Source organism: Pundamilia nyererei, unplaced genomic scaffold (assembly GCF_000239375.1).
Source record: "Pundamilia nyererei isolate P.nyererei 1_Seehausen unplaced genomic scaffold, PunNye1.0 scaffold00279, whole genome shotgun sequence".
In the NCBI taxonomy this organism is placed as follows: domain Eukaryota; kingdom Metazoa; phylum Chordata; class Actinopteri; order Cichliformes; family Cichlidae; genus Pundamilia; species Pundamilia nyererei.
The window spans coordinates 155,525-168,692 of record NW_005187680.1 but is presented as its reverse complement, the minus strand read 5'-3'; positions in this window follow the sequence as shown (position 1 = coordinate 168,692).

Here is a 13,168-nt window from a genome sequence, read left to right as displayed (position 1 = left end):
TGTAATCAAATGGAAAAGTCTCTTTTTAAAACTTGTTTTATTAGTTTTAATCTTTTAACTTTATGCATCAAGCAAAAATTTAATTATATGCAACATTCTCTGACTGGAAGAAATTTGTTTAACATTTAAACCTATTTTCTGCACATTCCAGCACATAAAATAATTTTTCTGTGTGTTTACACTCACTCTTTCAAATAGATGCAAGTAAAACACAGCAGAAAATAAATAAAGTCAAAGACCAGCGGTCCTTTTGCTCTATTTTCACCTGTAAAGCAGGAGTAGGGTAGGCGGAGGTTTATCCTGGTGGTAAAAAGAAGTTTTCTTCCCACGCACAACGGACACTAATGTTTTTTCACTTTTTACTCAAAGTAAGGTCAGTACTTACTTTGCATCAGGGAAAGCTCAGTAGGTAGAGTGGTGGCCCCATGATCGGAAGGTCGGGGGTTCGATTCCCCTGAACATCTTCCCTGAGGTACCCCTGAGCAAGGTACCGTCCCTACACACTGCTCCCCGGGCGCCCAATGGCTGCCCACTGCTTCACTGAGTGAATGGGTTAAATGCAGAGAGGAATTTCCCCACGGGGATCAATAAAGTACACTTTCTTCTTTGTTTTCTATTTAAACGCTGTACGCTCACACTCTCTCCAACACTCGATATATTATCCATTGTTGATCTGCACACAGCTGTTGTCACGAACATCGCACTCGCTTACGTCACTGTCATGAGACATTCTTGCAAAAAATCATGGTTTTAGTAACGCAGTAACGCAGCGTTCCAACGGGAAAGTAACGGTAATCTAATTACCGTTTTTGCAATAGTAATCCCTTACTTTACTCGTTACTTGAAAAAAGTAATCGGATTACAGTAACGCGTTACTGCCCATCTCTGCTCGAGCCTGACATCAGCTGGCATAATGTTAGCTTATAACCGGCTGTTGTTGTTTAGTTGACTTAATGTCAACTGTCTGCAGAGAACATGTTTTATCTGCTCACAACTGTGATAACTGTAACACACTGTAACACATAACCACGTTTATGCGTGTTTCCTGATTTCATTTCAGGAAGAGAAGATGAGGAGCAGGTGGAAATGAGGGAGTAGACAGAGCAGTGGTAGAGATGATGGAAATGTACATGTAAAAATGTTAAATGGTCATATACAGTTTGAAAGAGCTATTTGTGATCTTTAAATTTAATGTAACTTAGTACCTATGTGGCCAGTCTCTAGACAGACACAGAAAACATCAATGTCTGTCTCAGCCACTGTATTCACAACTGTGGGCAACATGGATGTATCAGTTTGTCAAAGAAAGTCAGTCTACTCTAGACATATGTTTTCAAGTTGTTATGGTCTCGATTGCTAAATTTGAACAGTATCATAAATAGCATATGTTAGACATTTGCCACTTCTGTTTAAATGGTGACTTCCTCCTGTGTCTATGTATGAGTTACATTAGCAAAGCCTTCAGTGGATGCTATCTTGAAATCTACCCTCTTATATCAAGCACCTTACATTAGTGCAAATGTGAACAGCTACACTCAGTTGTTCATGTAAACTAATGACTGCTTTGGTAGCACGGGATGTTTCCAAAGTGTGAAAACTAACAACATTCAATTCAATTTATCTCAATTCAGTTTTATTTATATGGCGCTAAATCACAACAACATGAAGCCTGCCGTGACCAGTTAGAGGTGAGGGGTGTGAAAAAACACACATTAATAATAACTAATGATCAAATGCAAAGTGGTGTATAAACACATAGTGAGTGAAGAAGAAACAATACACCATGGGAGCCCCCCGCAGCCTAGACCTATACATTGCTTTGAGTGTGTTCGTGACTCCAAATACAAATTTCCTGTCTCTCATGTAAAATAACGGACATTGTATCAATTTCCACAGTTGTAGACACCAACCAACTGTCAGCAAACAATTCCCCTCTCAAGTAGCACTCTATTAAGAGTAGGGATGGGTACCGGTGTCCGGTGCCATGATGGCACCGGTTCTGACATAAACGGTAGTAACCAGACCGAAAAGCAGCGCACATTTCGGTGCTTTATGTCGGTGCTTTTTTTTCCTGAGCTGTGATACACTTTAGATTCCAGCCAATCATTTTACGTTTCCGAGGATAGTAGGCGGGGCCAGGTACGTACGTTCTGTTAGAGCAGAGCTACAGATTAAAAATGTCCAAGGCGAAGCGGTCAGAAGTCTGGCTGTACTTCACAGCAAAATATGCAAACTCAGCAGCCTGCAACAAGTGCTTTAAGCTGATACTGTGATACTGTGCAAAGGAGGCAACACCTCAAATCCGATGAAACACCTGGCGATGCATAGCGTTTTTTTTAAAAGCCCAGAAATGCGCCGTATTTGATAGCTTGCTGCGAGACCTCACACCGAGCACATCTACTGCGGGTGGGTTGCCTGTTATGCAACATCCCCCAAAAACACGAAGAGGAGAGTCCTGGCCCCTAGCCCTGCCAGTGTAGCAGAAATGATGACGGATGATGGTGGCAGCAGCCGTTCTTCTCTGCGTGAGTAGCTAATTTACGTTGAGTAGGCTAACCACGTTATTACATTAATGCATGTAAGGTGAACTAGCAAACATCATCATAGCTACATGCGGCTGTCTTCTTGTTTGATGGCAGATACTCCCTTCACCCTGGCCAAAAAGGCTAAAATGACCAAAGAAAAAGTGGAAAACAGTTAAACATGAGAGGTTTAGGACAAAGTTTGTGTTTTTTCCATTGTTTAAGCACTGCTTCCAGCCAAGAGTGATACCATATATGCCCCATAGCTGCAGAAAAGGCTAACATTGTTATATTTTTACAAAAAACAGCTGAACATGAGAGGTTTTTGGACCAATTTTGTGTTCTCCATTCTTTAAGCACCGGTTTGAGCACCGTTTGAGCACCGGCACCGTTTCAAAAGTACCGATTTGGCACCGGTATCGGATAAAACCTAAACGATACCCATCCCTAATTAAGAGTCTATTTTGACTTGAGTGACACCAGTGTCAAAGCAACTTAATGTTGATCAATGTGAAATTTCAACCAAAGTTTACCAAATTTAAGAAAGGACATGATAAATTCACATGACTTTGCCCCTGTAGCCAATCCACTGTTGCCAGTAGTTTCACTAGACTGTATCTATTTTGTCATCAGATGATATAATACTGGTCATAAAGAATATGCAATCTCAAGACACAAATTTAATGTCAGCTTTGTACAGCATTTGATAATCAACTACTTATTTAAGTTTGACTAAATCATCTGATAATTCAAGTAAGTTTAAACAAAGAATTACTTAAGAATTATTTGCCATTCCTGTTTGACTCGGTTTCATCCAGGCACTCCTCAAACTGATAAACAGCTCCTTTTTCAGTGATCTCCACGAGGAGTTCCTCCCTTTGCTTCTGTTCTCTCACTCTTGCGGGCACAGTGAAAGAATGGAGATTCATAAACTGTTTGACGTCTCCATATTTCTGCCGTGGGACTTAAATGAACTGTTTACTCAAGTGGCTAATTTGTTACAAAAACGAAACGTCTCTCTGTATACCGAAATGCACTCCGTGGTTGCAGAGGGTCTGTATCATCAGTGTGACAGCCACTAAAAGCCAAGCAAAGTGTGATGATAATAAATGGACAGTTCATCATTCCTTGGAGGAGGCCTTGGAGCTCATACTTGCAGACAGTGATGTCATCATTTTGGTTTTCCAATTGTTTTCAAAGCAACTGTCCACAAAGCAGTAGTGTAAGTCATCAAATAAATCAATAAAAACATGACTTTAAGTCTCAAGTGAAACCCCTGTCTGGATCTCAAACTGGGACAAAGGTTCATCTTCCAACAGGACAATAACTCTGAACCCACAGCCAAGATATCAAAGGAGTGGCTTTGGGACAACTCTGTGATCGTCTTTGAGTGGCCCAGCCAGAGCCCAGACTTGAACCACACTGAATATTGCAGGACAGATCTGAAAATGGCTGTGCACAGAAGCTCCACATTCAACCTGATGTTCTGCAAAGAAGAATGGGACAAAGTGCCCTAATATAGGTCATACTCAAAAAGACTTGAGGTTGTAATTGTAGTCAAAGGTGCATCAACAAAGTATTGAGCAAAGTTTGTGAATACCTGTGTACATGTTACATTTTTGCTTTTACATTTATTACCATTTAATAAATTGGCAAAAATTTCAAGTAAGCTTTTTCACTTTCTCACTATAGGGTATTATGTAGAATATTGAGGTGAAAAAATTAATGGCAGCAATGTGGAGAGAAAACAAACGTTTGATGGGTATCATCAGGTCATGATACACTTTATGAACCCATTTGGTATTACATTTTCTATACTGAAATTACGATATAAAAAGTAGATAATTAATGTTACAATGTGTGTTTATATTATTTTAATATGTTCTTCATTTAACACATTTACAAAATATGTATCACTTTTTTAGTCATTAAACAAGTGCTGCAGACATAGTTTATACACTGCTCAAAAAATTAAATCTACACTTTTATTCAGAGTATAGCATCATTTCAGTTAAACTTCTGGTATATTGATGTGCTGTTCTGTCTCTTCCAGCACAGTTTCAAGAGCATGGAGGAGGTTTCAAGAGACAGATAGGGAGTGGACTCAAACCATCAGTACTACCAATGTCTGCTCCTTTGTGGAATGTTGAACAGGACCACCACTGCCACTGCACTATAAAATGATCTCCACTGATGTGAATATGCCTGATGAAACAAACAGAAACGGGCCTGTGCTCACTGCCCAGCAGCATGGAACCCAACTGGCATTTGTCATAGAATACTGGAATTGGCAGATCCACCACTGGTCCCCTGTACTTCACAGATAGGAGCAAATCCATCCTGAGCACATGTGACACTCGTGAAACGGTCTAGAGAAGATGTGAAGAATGTTATGCTGCCCGTAAGATTGTTCAGCATGATGGATTTGGTGGTGCGTCAGGGATGGTCCGGGGAGGTATATCCATAGAGGGAACAGGAAATAGCACCCTGACTGCCATTAGGTATTAGGATGAAATTCTTCGGCCCACTGTCAGAGCCTACACTTGTGCAGTGGGTCCTGGGTTCCTCATGGTGTACGACAATATATCAATAATACCATTGACTGAGCTCATGCTCGCCTGACCCAAATCTAGTAGACCACTTCTGGGACATTATGCTTCGGTATATCCTTTGTTGCCAAGTCTGAAGGACCACCTGTCCAGGACTTCAGTGATGCCCTGATCCAGGTCTGGGAGGCGATCCTCCAGGACACCAGCTGTTGTCTCATTTCGATCATTCCCTTATGTTGTCAAGAAGGCATACAAGCTCACAAACTCCTGAGTATCATTTTGAATTGGTGCATTACATTGCTGCAGTCCAGTTTTGGCAAAATGCACTAAGCTGCTGTATAATTTTTTTTCACTTTGATTTTCAGGGTGTCTTAAATTGAGCCCTCTGTATGTTGATAATTTACTTGTCCATCAAATGATGTGGCACCTTTTTTTTTTTTTTTTCTTTTTTGTGTCCCGTTTGGATCTTTAGCCATCAGAATTGTTGTCTTAAAGCCAAGAAAGATGCCAAGCGGATTTATTTTACCAAGTGGATCATCATGGCCTTGCCATATTGGTCCATTTGATTGACCTTTATTATAATTATGAATTTATTTTATTTTCAGTTGCTACAAACGGGACAGATGGCACCTTTTTGTTCCAAACACGCCCAGTCTATATCAGTATAGATTTTCAGCATGATTTTTTACCCAGTGAGATCTGATGTGTTTTCAAAGTGCTCCTCTAATGTTTTTGAGCAGTATTTATACATATGAAACATTTTAATATAAATGTTTGTTTTAATATAAAGAATAAAGAGTTGAGGGATGGCTCAAGACTTTTGCACACATATCCTATAGTGTAGGACATTTTCCTCCATTATACTTACAACGCAGATTTAAGTCATCACTAAAAATCAGCTGAAGTCCTTCTTTAAATGTTCAGTGGGTAATTGTTAAGGAAACGCCCTGAAAGTCAGAAGAGATTAGTCAAAGCTTTAATGCTTTGACTGGTACTGGATATTAGGACTCCTTATCCTGCCTTCGTATTAATGCTGCTTCAGAAAGATGCACAGAGAATGTCCCTGAAATAGGGAGTGCTTCTTCTTCTTGGGAGGAACCATTTTGGTGCAGCAGCGAAACACTCCAGGACTAAAAGATTCCCACCACACAATGTTTTGCTGCCATAAACATGAACATGTCATGAACCATTAGCAGAAAGGATGAGCAGCTCAGTTATAAAGCTGAAAATTTAATTGTGTTGCTATAAGATGGCATGCTCAGTAATTCAAATGAATATTTTCAGACCCTGAGTTAAACAAAAGTCAGAGACTGTTGGGCAGTAAATCGTCCTCCATATTACACTGACATGAAAAATGTTTCAGTGTTTTTAGAATAAAGGGAATGAAATGCCAGAAGGATAGCCGGCTTTAAGCTCTATTTTCTTAAAAAAACAAAAAAGAGTGAATGGGTAGATGTCAATAGCCTTTCTGTTTGAGGCGATCCTATACTCAAAAACTAACTGGTTCAAGACATCAAAGTTCCAGAATTGATGATCTTCCTCTTCTCTGTAAGCCCACAGCACCATTGCAGACATTATCAGATAGCTGTGACATAAGGCTCTCTCTGCCAACGCTAAAACCCTCACAGTGGGACAAGTGAAGTAGGAATTAGCATTTTGTGTTTGCCAGACATGCAGCACTTTCACCAAGTTCAAAAGTGGAGGTGCTGGCTTATACGGTGCTGCACATCAAACGTCAAACACTCACTGGCTGATTTAGTGGCTGAAAGGAAAATAGTAATTCCACGAGTCCAATATAAATGTGTGCGTGTTAAAGACAGAAAACGAGGGATGGATAATTATAACAGAATGTGTGAAAGCGCATACAGAGAGCAAGTCTGTACAAATGTGTTTGTGTGATGTATTTGGGTCTGGATCCCTCTGGGCAGCGGGGCCTGCTGCCTGTCAGGGTGAGTGGCCTTATCTTCCCCAAACATTTACTTAACCCTTTGTCTTACAGGGCTCAGGACAATAAGCCAGGCATGAGGAATCCCAGCATGAACACACACACAAACACACCCACACACACACACACGTCGAGTTGTCTCCATCCTGTCGTGTTGTGGTTATATAATATTTTAATCAATTGTCAAACACTAAATCTTATAGTATATATTTATCTTTAACAAGGTTCATGGTTACAATTTCTTTTCACAGACAGTTGACAGAACAAATCATTGAATAATCTAGAGGAAGGTCATACTGAAGTGGAACTGAAGCGCACATCTTTAACTAAATTTGATTTGAACATGATTCTTTCAATGGAACTCCTTCCTCAAAAGTTTTCCTCTGCTCCAAAATAAATTCATGCACTATAAACAATGTCTCTCTGTGTAGCAAAACACTGGCACTGAATTTATTTGCTTGTTCAGTGAAATACTCCTTGCTGTCTGTGTTCGCTCAAGAGAGATCAATAAACAGCTGGTTAGTACACAACAAGTGATAAGTGAACATCCAAAAGGAGAAAATAAATAAATCTTGGAACTTAGTTACTTATTTTGATAGCATCACAAGAAGATTTGTGGCTAACTGTGATGGGTTTGGTTTAAAGAGTGAGAGGGACACATTCGGTAGAAGGTCTTGGTGGTCCTCACCAGGAAATCTTGTGCATCACACTTCATCTGCTGCATCCTGTTCATTTAAAAAAAAAAAAAAAATCATCCATGCTGAGTCAACATACACACACTTTCTTTTATGTTTCCCCAGCTCCAGGAGTCCAAGTACCAGCTGACAGTTCTGTCTGATATCAGGCTACTTCAATGTCTTTCGTTTGGGAAGTAACTTGTCTAAATGTGCACTCACTCACTTTGATGATAAATGTAATTTAATTTACAAACTCCTGGACATTATTAGCTCAGCAACAAAATTTCTGTTATGTTCAAATGTGTATGTACTTACATTGGTCCTCTAGAATATCCATTAAAAATCATGCACATTTAACTAATTTATTAGTTAGAAAAATAGCAAATCAGTCAAGAAACTCCCCCAAAAGACTGGCTCCCAACTTTTTTGAGAATTCCTGCTAGAAAAATATCACGCGTTCTTCTTCCCTTTCTTTCCATTCCATTGCTTCAAAGGAGAGGAATAGACAATCTGCTGCAGCTGACTGCGATAACTGCTGTGTGTAAATGTGTACGACAGGAATGCTTTCCACAAACCAGGGACTGGACTCTACCTCTGACTACTGCACAAAGCACTACATTGCTGCAGGTCTTCATGTGGATGATGAACCAACTCTCATAGGCTAAGGACTGGCTAGTAGGTGCCTACCTTCAAACCTCTCACCCCGGCCATGGTCCAGAGTGAGGCCTTTGCAATGGGCTCTACATGGTTGCCTATTGGCAGTGCAGTGGCAGATTATAAAAACAATGTCCACTGCACTCACATGCTGTTTTTTCTTCTTCTTAATCTCTGATGCCTTTTTCAGACTTCTCTCAGTAGTGGTGACTTCTGCTGCTGCTAACTTTCCAGTTCCAGCACAATCGTCATCCAGTCAGCATTCGCCTATACATAAACAAGCTATGTGCTGTCGGGCTTATGAGGGGCTGCACAAGACCACGTTGAAAAGGTTGGAACCCCCACTCTGTAGAGTGGCAAATACTGTCCAGTGTCAAATACCAATGCAAACAGATGACACCATCATAGCATAACAGAACCATAACTGTCTTCCAGAAAAAAGTGTAACTTCCCTCTGTGATTTTTCTTCTTGATAGGGATCTGTTAAATCACATTTATACACTTACTCATTGATAGTTTTAGGAGGAAATTCAGGAGAGGCTCTGATTAAACAGTAAAAGTCCTCTGCATTAAAAAGAGCTTTCAGAGGGGGTTGAGGCATCTCTCTGCCTCTGTTACCCGTTGCCCAGTTGAGTGGCAGAAAATGGTACCTGTCAATAGCAGATTTAGAAAATTCAGAAAAATATATGAAATATAAACACCTGACTCACTCCAGTCAAACATATGAACCAATACTGGTCATGTGTTACACAATTTGTCCAAAATAGCTATTTTAGTTCCATCTGTAAGTGTACAATATTACTTCACTTAATTGACTAAAATGTTACCTACATGTAGTTTTAAATTTTAATTTGGCTTTAGTTTATCATTGTAATAACCCATGTTTTCACTTAATATTTAATCTGGATGACTTGTGCCCAAATATGCATAATGGACTGACTTGCATTTGAATTTATCCTTATAGTTAGAAATGTGACACCACTGTTATTGTTTACTGATGATTCATGTTTCTGCTTTAAGTCTTAAGGATTAGAAGACACCATCTGACACAACTGTTGCACAGAACTCTTGTTCTGGTCCATTTGACCAGAACTATTTATTTCTTCTTTGAGCCTCTTCTCCGGGCTGCTGTAAAGTTGGCCTGTTATCTGTATGTTTAGCTGATGAATGAAAAGAATGGTGCAATAAGCCTTTGTTTGTGTGTCAGCTGAGAGGAAGAGGAAGAGGAGGAGGTGGTGGTGATTATCTTTCTGCATGTGGTATAAAGAAGATGTATAAAAAATGTTCTGTGTATATCTATGAATGGGTTACATTTCTTTGTTGGTGGATGTGTTTAGTAGATTCTGTCCAAGGTGTATTTGAAGCAGAAGAAGAACTGACTGCAAACCTCTGCTGGTTTCTTTGTTTTTGTTTTATTCTCCTTCACCTCAGCAAGCTCACCGAGTGGATCATTATCATTGTTTCTTTTTCTGGCTGGCCTCAGGTACTGCAGCACAGCTGAGTAAAGAACCTGGAGTTTTGTGAGTGAAGTCCTAGCATTTTATTAGTGTGTTATGTTATCATTCATTAGCAGGCACATGTGTTGTTGTACAGTCTAAGTATGTGTTTGCTAACCACATTCATTAGCCTTATGCGATAGCTTATCAAGCCACCTTCTCTGGCTCCCATAAATTGAAGTTTCATAATACAGAGTCCAGAAAGCAATTGGTGACATCATGTTGTGCTCAACCATTTTTTATATATAGCCTGTGGCTTAAACACAAACAGAAGCTGGAAATCTTAAAAATAAGAAGGCACCAACAACTCAACTCTTTTGGGGTCAACCTGAAAGAAAGGCAGAAATGTGATAGGTAGAATCCCAATGTAGCTGTATTATTTCTCAAATATTGCCAATACAAACAAAGGAAGCAAATTGTAACCATAGTTTAAAAGATAAAAGATCTTTTTATGAAAGTTTGACCTTATTTGACCTGAAGAGGAGGTCAAAGGTCCAAATATGTATGACATTCCCCATATTCCTAAACAAACAATGTCAGTAAGAAACATAGTTTTAATAAATACCTCTGTATAGCATTATTATCACTTTGGCCTTCAGTTCCATCTATCTACCTTAAAGAAGAGGTCAGAGACCAAATGTGATACAATATTTCAAATCTTTATATGTTGAAAGCACACACCACTCTTATAAGAATCACAATTGTAAGGCCTTTTGTCAGTTTAGTTTTTTTTTTTTTACCAATAAATCGCGAAGCTGACTTTTAAAACCTTGATGGATATAAGCCAAATTTTAATGAACTGTTAACATGACCCTACTATACACTCCTGCAAAGTTTTTTAGAACTCATCCAAAACTTTTCCAGCTATCATCTTTGCAGGCAGAAAGAGTGACACGCAAACGCACAACCACTAACAAAAATATAACCTTCTCGGCAGAGGTAATAACTGTTACCCAGAGTTGCAAAAATCTGACCTGGGTCTGACAAGCCCTGAGATTTACTCATCATTACCAGAAACAACTCACTACAAGGACTGATCACCCATTAAACCATTTCTGTGAACTTTTGATCCCAAATGAAGGATGAGCAAACCGAGAAAAGCAGTAGGATCAAAAAAACAAAAGCAGGAACTACCACGTCATCTAATCAAACAAATCACGACAAAAACAAGTTAAAAAAACACAGTATGTCACAAAAGAGAAGATTCTGGGTCAAATCTCTTGTTCATTTTCTTTCATATTAAACAGATATGACCCAAAACATTTAGAAATGATTGCACAACAAATCTGCAGAGCTAGTTTTTAGCATCTCCCTCTCTCTCCCTCCCTGAGTAACCCATCGGCTACACTTGGCTAAACCCACTGCAGACAGTCAGTCGTTGGTCTGCGCATTCTTTCCCTCCTGAAAATCAATGAAATAAATAGCGTGCATCTCGGTGCAGGAAACGGAGGGGAGGCTGCTCTGCGGGTTATCCAGAGTGCACATTCAGAAGCTCAGACAGAAACAGATGAGCCAGAAAGACTGATGAAGGTAGAGACTGAGAAGTTAGAGAGAGAGAGAGGAGAGAGACGGAGGAAACAAGGCAGCTGTCAAAAGGCGGGGGAGAGAGAAACAGATAAAGGTAAAAGGAATGGAGAAAGAGTGTCCAGGGGATCAAGTTAAAATGACAACAGGGACTTACTTAGTCCAAAATGTGCAGTGAGGAATTGGGGAAAATGAAGATTAAAACAAAAGGAAATCAACAAACACTGGAACAAGACAGATGTGAATTGAATGAGATGCACAGCAAGCAAATCGGAAGATGAAAACATCAACATGAGTGATCTACAAGGAGTCTCATACTCTGAGGTGAACAGAATTTGATTCTGGCAGCTGGCAGAACACAGAGCTGAGGGGAAGGGAGAGATAATAGAGAAGGATGAGAGAGAACCCGACATGCAGCAGTTTACGACAGTCATAACGATCATTATTTAGTGCAGCGCTTAGGTGCAGCGCAGTGGCAGAGGGGATGACTTCACCAAGTGGAGCTTCGTCAGAAGATCAAACACAGTGCATGTCGAAGCTGCTGGCAGCACACAGTGCTCAGCTTAACTCCACTGATGTATCTTCAAAGCACGAGAGGAGCAGAGAATACACATAAGGTAATACCTCAACCTTGTGTAGCCTGGAGCAGACAAAGGAAAGAGAAAAAAGTGATGAAGCAAGACAAGAGTTTGCAGCCATGTTTGCAACTCTGACAATGTGTCTGACTTCCACTTCTTCTGTTTGCACACGTTCATGTAGATTTACACAGTGTTCTTACTGGTGTACTAGGACACGTTCCCTTAAAGGTGCCTTTTTCCAAACAATAAATAGATGTTAACTATGTGGTGCACAGCAGAAAACACGAGTGTGTAGGACACAGCAGGTTAAGATGAATGCTATCTGATGGTCACTGCTTGAAAATTCTCTATTGCTGCATGTTTGAAATAGAAATGCCGGCATCATAAAGTGGCTTTTGGTGCTGTGATCACCTTGATACTTATAAAAGGTATTTTACTCCAATTGAAACCTATAAAAATGCCAATTTTTTCAGTTGTTTTAAAACCATCTATCAAAAACACAATGAAAATTTCATTCTGGACGGACTTGGTAGCCCCTCTTATAAAACAAGGTCCAATATACATTTTATTCTGCAATGCTCCTATCAGTTTCCATCCCAGGCTTAAATTAAGTCCGAACCTCTTTTCTTGTTACCAACCTAGCTCTACTCAGTTTGTTGTATGTTAACCATGGATATGATGCTCTGTGTCTGTTACAAATACTTGGGACATAGTGAGACACTTCTTAGAGAGGCTGTGCTAGCTTGTTATTTGTCAAATAGCTCAACTGAAAACACTCCACAAAGGACCAACAACACATGAAACATTAGAGAGGTCCAGTGTGGTGATTCAAATTTGCTACAGTTTCCTGTGTGGTGTTTTTTAAAATCATAACATCAGCTGCCTCAACGTGCTTTATATTGTAAGGTCTTTACCTTACAATATAAAGCACGTTGAGGCGCTATTGTACGTTGAGGCAGCTCTGTACAATAATACAGAGAAAACAGAGAAAATCCCATACGACATATGACACCTATGAGCAAGTGCTTTGTCGCCAGTGGGAAGGAAAAACTCCCTTTTAAACAGGAAGAAACTTTCAGCAGAACCAGGCTCAGGGAGCAGCAGATGGTCAGGGAGTGACCATCTGCTGCGACCAATTGGGGGTGAAGGGAGGAAGACAGGACAAAGACACGCTTACAGAAATTACATTACAGAAATTATATTACAGACAGAAACAACTGCAG